The sequence below is a fragment of the Oncorhynchus kisutch genome, linkage group LG29 (assembly GCF_002021735.2).
Source record: "Oncorhynchus kisutch isolate 150728-3 linkage group LG29, Okis_V2, whole genome shotgun sequence".
In the NCBI taxonomy this organism is placed as follows: Eukaryota; Metazoa; Chordata; class Actinopteri; order Salmoniformes; family Salmonidae; genus Oncorhynchus; species Oncorhynchus kisutch.
In genome coordinates this window covers 6,355,824-6,369,938 of record NC_034202.2, presented here as the reverse complement: position 1 = coordinate 6,369,938, position 14,115 = coordinate 6,355,824, and positions in this window count along the sequence as shown.

Sequence of the window (14,115 nt, the reverse complement as noted above, 5' to 3'; positions counted from 1 at the left end):
AATGTCCTAGAGTGGCCCAACCAGAGCCCGAACTTGAACCCGATTGAACATCTCTGGAGAGACCTGAAAATTGCTGTGCAGCAACAATCCCCATCCAACCTGACAGAGTCAGTATGGGCTATTGTGTGTAGATTGATGAAGAAAAAAACAATTGAATACATTTTAGAATAAGGCTGTAACAAAATGTGGAAAACGTTGAGGGGTCTGAATACTTTCCAAAGGCACTGTAGGTTGAGGCCGTCATTGTGGTGGTATAGATGTAGAGAGGGAGATCATCAAGAATATTGAATATGTATTCTATACATAGGGCAAGGAGTTCTTTATTGGTCAGGTCATGTGGTCAGGAAAAACTCCTTACCCAATGCATTCAAAATGCTTTGTAATGTATATAATCATCAGTACATTGAACGAAATGTGGCTCCTGAGGTTATGTTGTAAAGAGTTGGAGAGAGAGAGAAGGATTTTTAAATGACTTTGTTACACACAAGGCTAATTACCCATTATGAAATCGCTAACGGCAAGACAAGTTCAGAATGTTTTGAATATTTCTAGGACATCTAGCTACAGGTAAGGCACATACATTTTCTGCAACCCCAACCAGTTTTGAAAACCGTGTTACTCATGAGCACTGAGCAGCAGTAGCAACGTTAGTGTGGCTGGCTAGCAGTCAGGGCCTCAATGCATGTCGCCTGAGTTGAGTAAATGTCAAGCCCTGCACCAGTGAAACATTTTCACAAGATTATAGGTAGAGTTACTGTTGGTGATCAGGTTCCTATGGGAACAAAGCCTGGTGTTATGATTAGAGAACAGGGTCAGGGCCTGTGTTTGGGAGACTATCTGGGTAGCCTAGTGGTTAAGAGTATTGGACCAGTAACCAAAAGGTCATTGGTTTGAACCCCTAAACTGGTAAGGTGGAAAAATCTGCTGTTCTGCCCCAAACATCAACCCCAAACATCAACTGCTCCCTGGGTGCCGATGATGTTGATTAAGGCAGCCCCCCCCCCCCCCTTCTCTGCTTTAGAGGGGTTGGGTTAAATGCAGAAGGCACATTTCGGTTGAATGTGTTCAGTTGTGTAAATGACTAGGTTTTCCCTTCCTTATCCTCAGTCTCGAAGCACAAGAGAGAAAGTTAAGCTATGGAAGCTCATTTCAAAGACTCCTGGCTGAGGAAAGCAATAAGTTTTCAAACGGCGAGGTACGTAAACCCCCCCAAAACAACATACACTACCTTTCTCCAACTCGTGCGTGTATTTTTTTGATCAAATGAAAATATACATCAGTGCAACGTGGACCCTGTAGAGATTTGCACAGTGGTCTAATCTGTAGGCGTCTCTCACTCGTTTCCTGATCTTTACCACAGAAGAAAGCAAACACTAGGCTTGGCAGCTCCAGTAATGTATTTCTGACCCGGCCCCAAGAAAGCAGATGGTGAGAGGAATTGAAACACTGTATAAGGTGGAGAGAGAGAGAGAGATTCCCACTAAGAGCTATGGTGCTATAGCAGCCAGGATGCCAGACAGGCTGAGTCGTAGGCTACATGATTAAGAGGCCATGCGCTGTGAGCGTGAAGCAGACCAACTGGCCTCATAAAAAAACCTGGGAACAGAGAGGCCTCAGATTTACCATCAACACAGCCAAGTCACAGGCTGCATGGTGAGCCACACATTAAACAGGTCTAATTCATTGGCAAGTTGTACTGCTGTGAACGTACAGTATGTCAAAATACATTTGATTACATATTGAACATACAGTTCAAATGTAAATGAGATTGCGGCCTTCTGAGGACATTAGTTGAGTTTGGTTGCCTACTGTTCTACTTCAGTAGAGATCACATTGTTCTCATACGGATTCAGTTTACAAAAGTGTTTCTGAACTGTGGTCCTCACGGTGCAACGGACTCAACTAATCAAGGACTTGATGTCTAGTTGATAAGTGAATCTGTTGTGCTTATGCTGGGCTAGAACAGAAATGTGCAACCATGGGAGTATGTGAGGACTGGAGTTGAGAAACTGGTTTACATCGTACAGCTACAGAAAAGTGGCTATATATTATGCTGTTGTGATGCTAATGCAACAGTAGCCTACTTCAGGCCCTAGTTTTGTCGCACCTGGACTACTGGCCAGTTGGGTGGTCATGTGCGGCAAAGAAGGACATAGCCAATTTGCAGTTGGTCCAAAACAGAGCTGCACGTGTTCCACTTAGATGTACACAGAGGGTGAATGTCAGTGACATACACGTCAATCTCTCCTGGTATAAAGTTGAGGAGAAATTGACTGCATCACCAAATGGTCTTTGTGAGAGGTGTTGAAGGTACCGAACTGTCTGTTCAAGCAGTTGGCACACAGTTTGGACACTCATGAGTACCCCACATCACAGATGTGATACAGTCCCCAGCTCCAGAACAGAGGCTGGGAAACACAAAGTATTAAATAGAGCCATGACTACATGGAACTGTCTGCCACCTCAGGTAACTCAAGCTAGTCATAAAACGAGATAAAGAAACCTTACGGCACGATGGGGACAGTGAAGAGACACAAATAAATGTTTCTGCATATTGTATTTTATTTTGCATTGTATTATATATGTGATACGTGGTTGGGATACAAATGTGGTTGTCTCGCCTGGCTTCTTAAGATGAATGCACTGTGGGTCTGTGGGTCACTCTGGATGGGAGCATCTGCTGAATGGCTAAATTGTAATGTAAATGTTGTGCTATGTATGTATGTTTATGCAAATGACTAATTTTTTGTGTGGTTTCCCGTTTGGACCGCAGGAAGAGGAATCGCTGCCTCTGCAGCAGCTAATTGGATCCTAATAAATGCAAAAAAATGACTAAAATATAAGGCAAGTATCAAACAAATAAATCAAATAAATCCTATTTAACTTTAACTTTAACTTTAGCTTCTCATCCACACTGTCTTAGGGCTTTCAAACCCACTATCCAACTCCCTGCTGTCACACTGAGAATGCACTCACAAAACCTTTTCTACCACAGATGCAAGTGATGAAATAGAGGCCTAGCATTGCGTGGCTCCCATAAATCACTGCTTCTTGATAAACAGGTTTGGTATCATTACAGTGTCCATGACCATAATCTAAACCAATTGGATTGAGCACTCTTGACATGCAATATTAGGGCTGAAATGCACTATACCGCAGGGCGTATGATTGACATGTGTGGCTATGGCTCCAAGTCATTTAATCAGTCTCCTGGAAATGATAGGCGCTGGATATTGCCCTGCAGAATGCAGCAGTGACACCACTTTTATGCTTCCCATATTGCTTCTAGATTAGATCTCAGGAGGAGTCAGTCTGCTGCCAGAAGAAAATGGACAACACTTTATTTGGATAGTTTGTAGAACATTTACAGATGGACTATCAGTAACATGCATAACTGCAATAACTGCATGTCTGTTGACTTTCAACAAGAAAGTGTCTGTACTCCACCTACAGAATAAATACAAGTAACAAGTAATTAAAGAGGAGCAGTAAAATAACAGTAGCGAGGCTATCTACAGGGGGTACTGGTACAGAGTCAATGTGGAGGCTATCTACAGGGGGTACTGGTACAGAGTCAATGTGGAGGCTATCTACAGGGGGTACTGGTACAGAGTCAATGTGGAGGCTATCTACAGGGGGTACCGGTACACAGTCAATGTGGAGGCTATCTACAGGGGGTACCGGTACACAGTCAATGTGCGGGGGCACCAGTTTGTCGAAGTAATATGTACATGTAGGTAGAGTTATTAAAGTGACTATGCATAGATAATAACAGAGAGTAGCAGCGTAGAAGGGGGGGGGCAATGCAAACAGTCTAGGTAGCCATTTGATTGGCTGTTCAGGAGTCTAATGGCTTGGGGGTAGAAGCTGTTTAGAAGCCTCTTGGACCTAGACTTGGCGCTCCAGTACCGCTTGCTGTGCGGAGGCAGAGAGAACAGTCTATGACTAGGGTGGCTGGTGCCTTTGACAATTTTTAGGGCCTATCTCTGACACCGCCTGGTATAGAGGTCCTGGATGGCAGGAAGCACTCTTTCATTAAAATGATCTGCCATTGCCAGATTAGTGCAGATTAGTCTTCCATCCTATCAACGTACTCACGTACCCTCTCATTTTGACCCTGAGTGCATTTACTAATTTTGTTAATGTCAGGGCGGAACAAAATATTTACAATAGCTGTCACAAATATCTCAATTTGTTCCTGAGAAGTAGCTGGGTCCAGTGGAGGATTTAGGTATAGGTGACATGGGCAGCCGCCCGGGGAAGCATCTTGCCAGGGGTGGCACGGGGCACCTGCACAATTTTGTTTGGAATGGTGACATTTGCGCGATCTGTTTTCTATCGCTCATTTGCACGTCACGACAATGATATCATGTCACCGTGTGGGACTGTGGATCAATTAACCTTGTCGGAGTGGGTGCCCTGATTCTAGTTTGAGCTAGGCAGGCTACTGCCTGGGAAGGTCTCCCACTCAGAAGTACGAGATGGGGAAGAGGGCGAGGGTAATACTGTTGATATTTAGTTTCACAGACATATTGTTGCATTTCTTTCTGGTTTGTGCGAAATTGTTAAGAATAATATAAAACCAGTCTGCACACCACCAAGGTGAATTGATTTAGTCTTGACTCTTGGTTGACAATGTTGGGGGATGGATAATGTATTGATAATCGAGTGCCAAATCAACACAAATTTGTTTCTACAGTATTTGTCTTTGTTACTTCATTATGATACTTATATTTTTGTATATTTTTATATAGTTTTAAATGTTATGATTATTTATTTGTGTTGTTCCAAATGTCTGGAGTCATGTTATTGATTGGCCATCTGGCAGAATGGGGTTCCCTCCCTCTGGGAGATCCCAGGATAATAAGTAATCTCAACTGCATGAGTAAGAACCGGGCGTACCTCTCTATGGTTTCCAAGACCCCTCCGATCTATGATCCAGTCTGGGACTACTATGTCTGGACTGGTGATACATCCTTTTGCTGCTTCTCTCAACCTGTAATGCTCATTTCCCTCTATTTGATATAGCGGAGACATGACCTGTTAAGGCTGGGATACATGACTAGCAGCAGTGTAGAAGGGGGGGGCAATGCAAACAGTCTAGGTAGCCATTTGATTAGATGTTCAGGAGTCTTATGGCTTGGGGGTAGAAGCCATCTGGCTGCTTCTCTCAACCTGTAATGCTCATTTCCCTCTATTTGATATAGCAGAGACATGACCTGTTAAGGCTGGGATACATGACTATACCCCCCCCCCCCCCCCCACAGGTGCTCTGATACTGCTGGAGGACAGCCGTAAGTTATCCTGGTTCTTTTCCTCTAAGTTCATGAGTCCGTCCATCTGCTATTTCAAATTTGGTTGTAGTTGCCTCATACTTGTCAGTCGCCTGGACAAGATGACCCTGCATATCTTTAATTTGAGATTGATCTATTATACTCTTCTGTTGATAAAACGCTGACATGAAAATGTTTGTATATTGAGCTTGCGATTTCTCAATGATGTCATTGTGCCTACCACAACAGCATGCCATCCAGTTTTCCCCCAAAAAATTACAAATATTTGAGCGGAATTGGTAGATTGCTTGTGCAACGATGTGCGCTGAGAGTCGGGAAGCAAGTTCAGGGAGTGAATATTTACTGAATAAAAGGAACATAATACAAGAACCACTAACAGCACAGAGACATGAAACAGAAACAATAACACCTGGGGAAAGAACCACTAACAGCACAGAGACATGAAACAGAAACAATAACGCCTGGGGAAAGAACCACTAACAGCACAGAGACATGAAACAGAAACAATGACGCCTGGGGAAAGAACCACTAACAGCACAGAGACATGAAACAGAAACAATAACGCCTGGGGAAAGAACCACTAACAGCACAGAGACATGAAACAGAAACAATGACGCCTGGGGAAAGAACCACTAACAGCACAGAGACATGAAACAGAAACAATAACGCCTGGGGAAAGAACCACTAACAGCACAGAGACATGAAACAGAAACAATGACGCCTGGGGAAAGAACCACTAACAGCACAGAGACATGAAACAGAAACAATAACGCCTGGGGAAAGAACCACTAACAGCACAGAGACATGAAACAGAAACAATAACGCCTGGGGAATGAACCACTAACAGCACAGAGACATGAAACAAACAGAAACAATAACGCCTGGGGAAAGAACCACTAACAGCACAGAGACATGAAACAAACAGAAACAATAACGCCTGGGGAAAGAACCACTAACAGCACAGAGACATGAAACCAACAGAAACAATAACGCCTGGGGAAAGAACCACTAACAGCACAGAGACATGAAACCAACAGAAACAATAACGCCTGGGGAAAGAACCACTAACAGCACAGAGACATGAAACAGAAACAATAACGCCTGGGGAAAGAACCAAAGGGAGTGACATAAATAGGGCAGGTAATCAAGGAGGTGATGGAGTCCAGGTGAGTGTCATTCGGTGCTGACGCGCGTGACGATGGTGAAAGGTGTGATCAGTAGCCTGGTGACCTAGAGGCCGGAGATGGAACACACGTGACAGCTTGGTTTAGCGCATCCATGGCTTTATTAAACTTTCCTTCTTCTGGCTCCACTTTTAAAGGAGAATCGTAGCCATCGGTCGCCACTTCAATAGCTATTGTTCCACGCTTCTCCAGACTGTTTCCAGGGGTTTAGATATCCTCCCCCGTGGCTCTTATACACGCCAATTGTAACTATTTTTCAGATAGTGAAACCCACTTCCCAGAGAGTAGTTAAGGTATAGGTGCCTAATAATTTGGTCACGGGACTTGATTCCTTATATTAGAACCAAAACTAAAGCGTCTGCCAATTTGTTGCAGGAGAATACAGGTGACCTAATGTCTTATTCCAGTGTTACGCCTCAAATATAACTGTTGTTGACAACACACATTACCAAAATTATACACAGTTGTCTTCCTATTTCCACATAATCTGTCACAGTTCCCCTCACCAATCAGGCTAAAACCAAACTCTCTTTCTTGCTACTGCTAATGCACAAAAATCGTGTCCAAACAACTTTCAAATGTTTTCTTGCTTTTCTAACCATGAATGTGGCTCTCCCCCTGAACACGCTGTATCCGCAGTTCCCCAGTCTAACCTATTAGGGGCCTAAACCCTCCTGAACACGCTGTGGTCACAGTGGTCCAGTCTAACCTATTAGGGGCCTAAACCCTCCTGAACACGCTGTGGTCACAGTGCTCCAGTCTAACCTATTAGGGGGCTAAACCCTCCTGAACACGCTATGCCCACAGTGCTCCAGTCTAACCTATTAGGGGCCTAAACCCTCCTAGGCACGCAGTGCCCACAGTGCCTAGTCCTACCAGTAGTATTTACAGTGGGCCTACTAAATAAACTCAGCCTTTTTTAGGTCCATATCCTAGGATTGTTCAGCCTACGATTCTCATTTCCCCAAGATGACAGAATGAGTGCTAGCAGGTGTAGGAACTGTGCCTATCTTGTTTCTGGTGCTGGCTTCTGTTACACTGATTCAGGCTGTAGTTTGAATGTAAATCGCGATGAACCCTGCTCGCAGCGCCAACTGTTAGGTTCTAAATAAACAGAGTAAAACAACTCACGGCTGACTAGTAAAGCTCAAACCAAGTTTATTCACCCACTGGGTCACACAGCTGCATAAAAGACAGACATGTTTCTACCAGCAGAAGTATATACACCCCAATGTAGGTGCAGTCTCCTCCTTCCCTCTAAACAGAGTTATTGCTAGGCAGGAAGATACGTGATTTTTTGGTGTTGTAAACTGGATATGCAGAATGATGGAAATGTTTGAAGTGTTAATAATAAAAACGGTTCCCTAATGTGCCCTGACCTCGGCCCCCAATCCTCACTAATCCACAGCTCTCCACCCTTATCAGTGACCACAACCATGTAATTGCCTTTCCCTTACTCAGTAACATTCCATAGCCCCTGGCTCAAATCTAACCTTAAATTGACCCCACCATATACATTCCTCCTATAGATAAACATTCATTTCTGGTATAGAAACCAGACTGTGGCCCTTCTCCTTTCCATTGGATACCCAATATCTAACAATAACATGTTCTGACAGAATGTAAACTCTCTGCATTCCTCCCTCTCCCTCAGTAACATGGATAATGATATTTCAAGTTTAGAAGACAGAACCCATCACACCTCATGGCTTGGTTTTTGCTCTGACATGCACTGTCAACTGTGGGAAATTATATAGAGTGTGTGCCTTTCCAAATCATGTCCAATCAATTGCATTTACCACAGGTGGACTCCAATCAGGAGTCCAATCATGATCAATGGAAACAGGATGCAACGGAGTTCAATTTCGAGTCTCATAGCAAAAGGTCTGAGTACTTACAGTTGAAGTCTGAAGTTTACAGCCAAATATATTTAAACTCAGTTTTTCACAATTCCTGACATTTAATCCTAGTAAACATTCCCTGTCTTAGGTCAGTTAGGATCACCACTTTATTTTAAGAATGTGAAATGTCAGAATAATAGTAGAGAGAATTATTATTCCCAGTGGGTCAGAAGTTTACATACACTCAATTAGAATTTGATAGCAATGCCTTTAAACTGTTTAACTTGGGTCAAACGTTTCGAGTAGCCTTCCACAAGCTTCCCACAATAAGTTTTTGGAGAATAAGAATTTTGGCCCATTCCTCCTGACATAGCTGGTGTAACTGAGTCAGGTTTGTAGACCTCCATGCTAGCACACGCTTTTTCAGTTCTGCCCACAAATTTTCAATAGGATTGAGGTGAGGGCTTTGTGATGGCCACTCAAATACCTTGACTTTGTTGTCCTTAAGCCATTTTGCCACAACTTTGGAAGTATGCTTGGTGTCATTTGTCCATTTGGAAGACCCATTTGCGACCAAGCTTTAACTTCCTGACTGATGTCTTGAGATGTTGCTTCAATATATCCACATAATTTTCCACCCTCATAATGCCATCTATTTTGTGAAGTGCACCAGTCCCTCCTACAGCAAAACAACCCCACAACATGATGCTGCCATCCCCGTGCTTCACGGTTGGGATGGTGTTCTTCGGCTTGCAAGCATCCCCCTTTTTCCTCCAAACATAACGATGGTCATTATGACCAAACAGTTCGATTTTTGTTTCATCAGACCAGAGGACATTTCTCCAAAAAGTATGATCTTTGTCCCCATATGCATGTGGTCTGGCAATTTTTATGGCGGTTTGGGAGCAGTTGTTACGGTTTTCTTCCGTCGAAAGAGAGTCGGACCAAAATGCAGCGTGGTTAATACGATACATGTTTAATGACGAATAAACACGACAATACAAAAACAACAAACGGAACGTGAAAACCTATACAGCCTATCTGGTGACAACTAACACAAAGACAGGAACAATCACCCACGAAACACTCAAAGAATATGGCTGCCTCTGATGTAGAACCACCTCAGGCAACCATAGACTTTGCTAGAACACCCCACTAAGCCACAATCCCAAAACCTACGAAAAACCCCCATACATAAACACAACACAAAATAAACCCATGTCACACCCTGGCCTGACCAAATAAAGAAAGAAAACACAAAATACTAAGACCAGGGCATGACAGCAGTGGCTTCTTCCTTGCTGAGCGGACTTTCAGGTTATGTCAATATAGGACTCGTTTTACTGTGGATATAGATATTTTTGTACCTGTTTCCTCCAGCAACTTCACAAGGTCCTTTGCTGTTGCCCTGTAATTGATTTGTACTTTTCACACCAAAGTACGTTCATCTCTAGGAGACAGAACGCGTCTCCTTCCTTAGCGGTATGACGGCTGCCTGGTCCCATGTTGTTTATACTTGTGTACTATTGTTTGTACAGATGAATGTGGTACTTTCAGGCATTTGGCAATTGCTCCCAAGGATGAACCAGACTTGTGGAGGTCTACAATTTGTTTTCTGAGGTCTTGGCTGATTTATTTTGATTTTCCCATGATGTTAAGCAAAGAGGCACTGAGTTTGAAGGTAGGCCTTGAAATACATCCACAGGTACACCTCCAATTGACTCAAATTATGTCAGTTAGCCAATCAGAAGCTTCTAAAGCCATGACAGCTGTTTAAAGGCACAGTCAACTTAGTGCATGTAAACTTTTGACCCACTGGAATTGTGATACAGTCAATTATAATTGAAATAATCTGTCTGTGAACAATTGTTGGAAAAATAACTTGTTTCATGCACAAAGTAAATGTCCTAACCGACTAGCCAAAACTATAGTTTGTTTACAAGAAATTTGTGGAGTGGTTGAAAAACAAGCTTTAATGACTCCAACCTAAGTGTATGTAAACTTCAGCTTTCTACAGCTTTCTATCCCTCTCGATGTTGCATTCTTCTGTGTCTTCTGTCCGTGTCTACCCTACACTAACCCAAAGTAGCAGGCTAAAAGAAACACACAGACTGGCGGTAATGGATTATGGTCATGATAGTTAACTACCATGTTTTCTGCACTAAACTATGTAGCTAGAATTTTGTCCTGTTGGAAACTATAACTCCCTAGTGCATAGCACAGTTCAGGCTGATCTGATTTATCTCTAGAGAAACTATGGAATGTGCGCATTGAGCTCAAAGAAAAAAACCGAAGGAAATGGAATTCAAAAATTGTTGAACCGATGCTGGTCAATTAGTTGTTTAAAATCCAGAAAATAACCAACATTTCAGTTAATCGCTCAGCACTCGTCTTAGTGAACCAAGGAACAATCTCTAGCCAGCTCCTGAGACATCAATCACTGTACTCCCCCCACCCCCCAAGGGCCTTCAGTATTCAGTCAGTCACTCAGGCATGCAAAAGTTGGCCAGCAAACCTCTTACCTCTGCCCACAACTGATATGGACACAGTAATTCAGGCACTTCTGTTGAAGCCCACTAAATTCTGAGGGTCCAAATTAACTCTCGGCTCCAGCCCTACTAGAACAGTCCTCTGCTTTATTACATACTTGGCAGTTGCAGTATATAATTTCGCTGGTCCCTCTCTTTTTATATTCTGGCCAAATAACTGACGGCAAGAATGCAGTTTTAGACCATCAGCGGACAACGCAGTGCCAAATGTCTTCTCATCTCTCGACTTTGATCGTCCAACAGGGAAATGTGGATCCTAAAACTAACAGCAAGTTCAGTCTGTTCTTGTTTACATACAAACAGTTGCAGTCAGATTTAGTTACATGAAGCTCAACAGTCATTCAACTCACAGAAAGTGTTCCCCAGTTTCCTAGGCAACTAGCAAGGCCACAGAGGCTTGGTTGGTGACTTTGTTTGTTGATATTGAAGGCTGAAGTGACGGGGGATATGATGTCATTTCAATATTCAGGAGGAACTTATAAATACGATTGGTTTGATGTTGAAATGTAATTACATTTCAAATGCATGTCCATCAGCGTGTCACACAATACTTATGATTCTTTGTCATGTGTCAGCTGCCAAACCTTGTCTCCTTTGGGCAAAATCCAAATATAGCTACATCTTGATAATACGAAATTATCAGTCATTTACGACAATTTGGTCTGCAGTTTTACAGCTGTGTTCACATTAAGATCATGCAAAGTGTCTTTAGTTTCATTATCAATCTCAAGCGATTGTACTGTTCCGCTGTTCCATAAGGTGAATTTGTATCTTTAAAAAAAAATCTGATTCTACTACTTCTATCAGTTACCTGATGTGGAATAGAGTTCCATGTAGTCATGGCTCTATGTAGTACTGTGGAATAGAGTTCCATGTAGTCATGGCTCTATGTAGTACTGTGGAATAGAGTTCCATGTAGTCATGGCTCTATGTAGTACTGTGGAATAGAGTTCCATGTAGTCATGGCTCTATGTAGTACTGTGGAATAGAGTTCCATGTAGTCATGGCTCTATGTAGTACTGTGGAATAGAGTTCCATGTAGTCATGGCTCTATGTAGTACTGTGGAATAGAGTTCCATGTAGTCATGGCTCTATGTAGTACTGTGGAATAGGGTTCCATGTAGTCATGGCTCTATGTAGTACTGTGGAATAGGGTTCCATGTAGTCATGGCTCTATGTAGTACTGTGGAATAGAGTTCCATGTAGTCATGGCTCTATGTAGTACTATGCGCCTCCCATAATCTGTTCTGGGCTTGGGGACTGTGAAGAGACCTCTGGTGGCAAGTCTTGTGGGGTATGCATTGGTGTATGAGCTGTGTGCTTGTGAAAGCTTGGTGCTTTCAGTGGGTCAATACCTCTCACAAATGGGATGGGCTTGGGGACAGGGAAAGATGGCGGTGACAGATATGGCAGCTCTGCTTCTAGCGCCTAAGCAACTTTGCAGTATTTTGTTTTTTACAAGCATTTCGCTACACCCGCAATAACATCTGCTAAATATGTGTATGTAACCAATAACATTTTATTGTAGTGATGAAGTAGTGATGAAGTCACTCTCCTCCACTTTGAGCCAGGAGAGATTGACATGCATAATGTTTCCTATCTGTGTAATTCCAAGGGCCAGCAGTGCTGCCCTGTTCTGAGCCAATTGCAGGTCCCGCTTTGTGGCACCTGACCACACGAATGAACAGTAGTCCAGGTGTGACAAAACTAGAGCCTGTAGGACCTGCCTTGTTGATAGTTCTGTTAAGAAGTTAGAGTAACACTTTATTATGGACAGACTTCTCCCCATCTTAGCTACTGTTGTATCAATATGTTTTGACCATGACAGTTTCCAATCCAAGGTTACTCCAAGCAGTTTAGTCACCTTAACTTGCTCAATTTCCACATAATTTATTACAAGATTTAGTTGAGGTTTAGGATTTAGTGAATGACTTGTCCCAAATACAATGCTTTTAGTTTTTGACATATTTAGGACAAATGTATTCCTTGCCACCCATTCTGAAACTAACTGCAGTTCTTTGTTAAGTGTTGCAGTCATTTCAGTTGCTGTGGTAACTGATGTGTATAGTGTTGAATCATCCGCATACATAGACAGACTGGCCTCACTCAAAGCCAGTGGCAGGTCATTAGTAAAGATTGAAAAAAGTAAAGGACCTAAACAGCTACCCTGGGAAATTCCTGATTTCTACCTGGATTATGTTGGAGAGTCTTCCACTAAAGAACACCCTCTGTGTTCTGTTAGGCAGGTAACTCTTTATCTACACATTATAGCAGGGGGTGTAAAGCCATAACATATACGTTTTTCCAGCAGCAGACTATGATCGATAATGTCAAAAGCCACACTGAAGTCTAACAAAACAGCCCCCACAATCTTTTTATCAATTTCTCTCAGCCAGTAATTTGTGTAAGTGCTGTGCTTGTTGAGTGTTCTTCCCTATAAGAGTGCTGAAAGTCTGTCAGTTTGTTTACTGTAAAATAGCATTGTATCTGGTCAAACACTATTTTTTCCAAAACTTTACTAAGAGTTGGTAACAGGCTGATTGGTAGGCTATTTGAGCCAGTAAAGGGGGCTTTAATATTCTTAGGTAGCGGAATTACTTTTGTTTCCCTCCAGGCCTGAGGGCAAACTTTCTACTAGGCTTAAATTGAAGAGATGGCAAATAGGAGTGGCAATATTGTCTGCTATCATCCTCAGTAATTTTCCATCCAGATTGTCAGACCCCGGTGGCTTGTCATTGTTGATAGACAACAATAATTATATCACCTCTTCCACACTCACTTTACATAAATCAAAATTTGGTCAGATATACTTGGATGTGTAGTGTGAGCGTTTGTAGCCAGCATGTCTTGCCTAATTTTGCTAATCTTGCAAATGAAAATAATCATTAAAATAGTTGGCAATATCAGTCGGTTTTGTGATGATTGAACCATCTCATTCAATGAATGATGGAGCTGAGTTTGCCTTTATCCCAAAATGTAATTGAAGCCAAAGCTTTTAACTATCATTCTTTATATAGTTTATCTTTGTTTCATAGTACAGTTTCTTCTTATTTTTATTCAGTTTTGTCACATGATTTCTCAATTTGCAGTATGTTTGCCAATTGGTTGCGCTGCCAGACTTAGTTGCCTCATCCCTCTCAACCATACAATTTTTCAATTCCTCATCAATCCACAGGGATTTAACAGTTTTTACAGTCATTTTCTTAATTGGTGCATGCTTATTAGTAACTGGGATAAGCAATTTCAT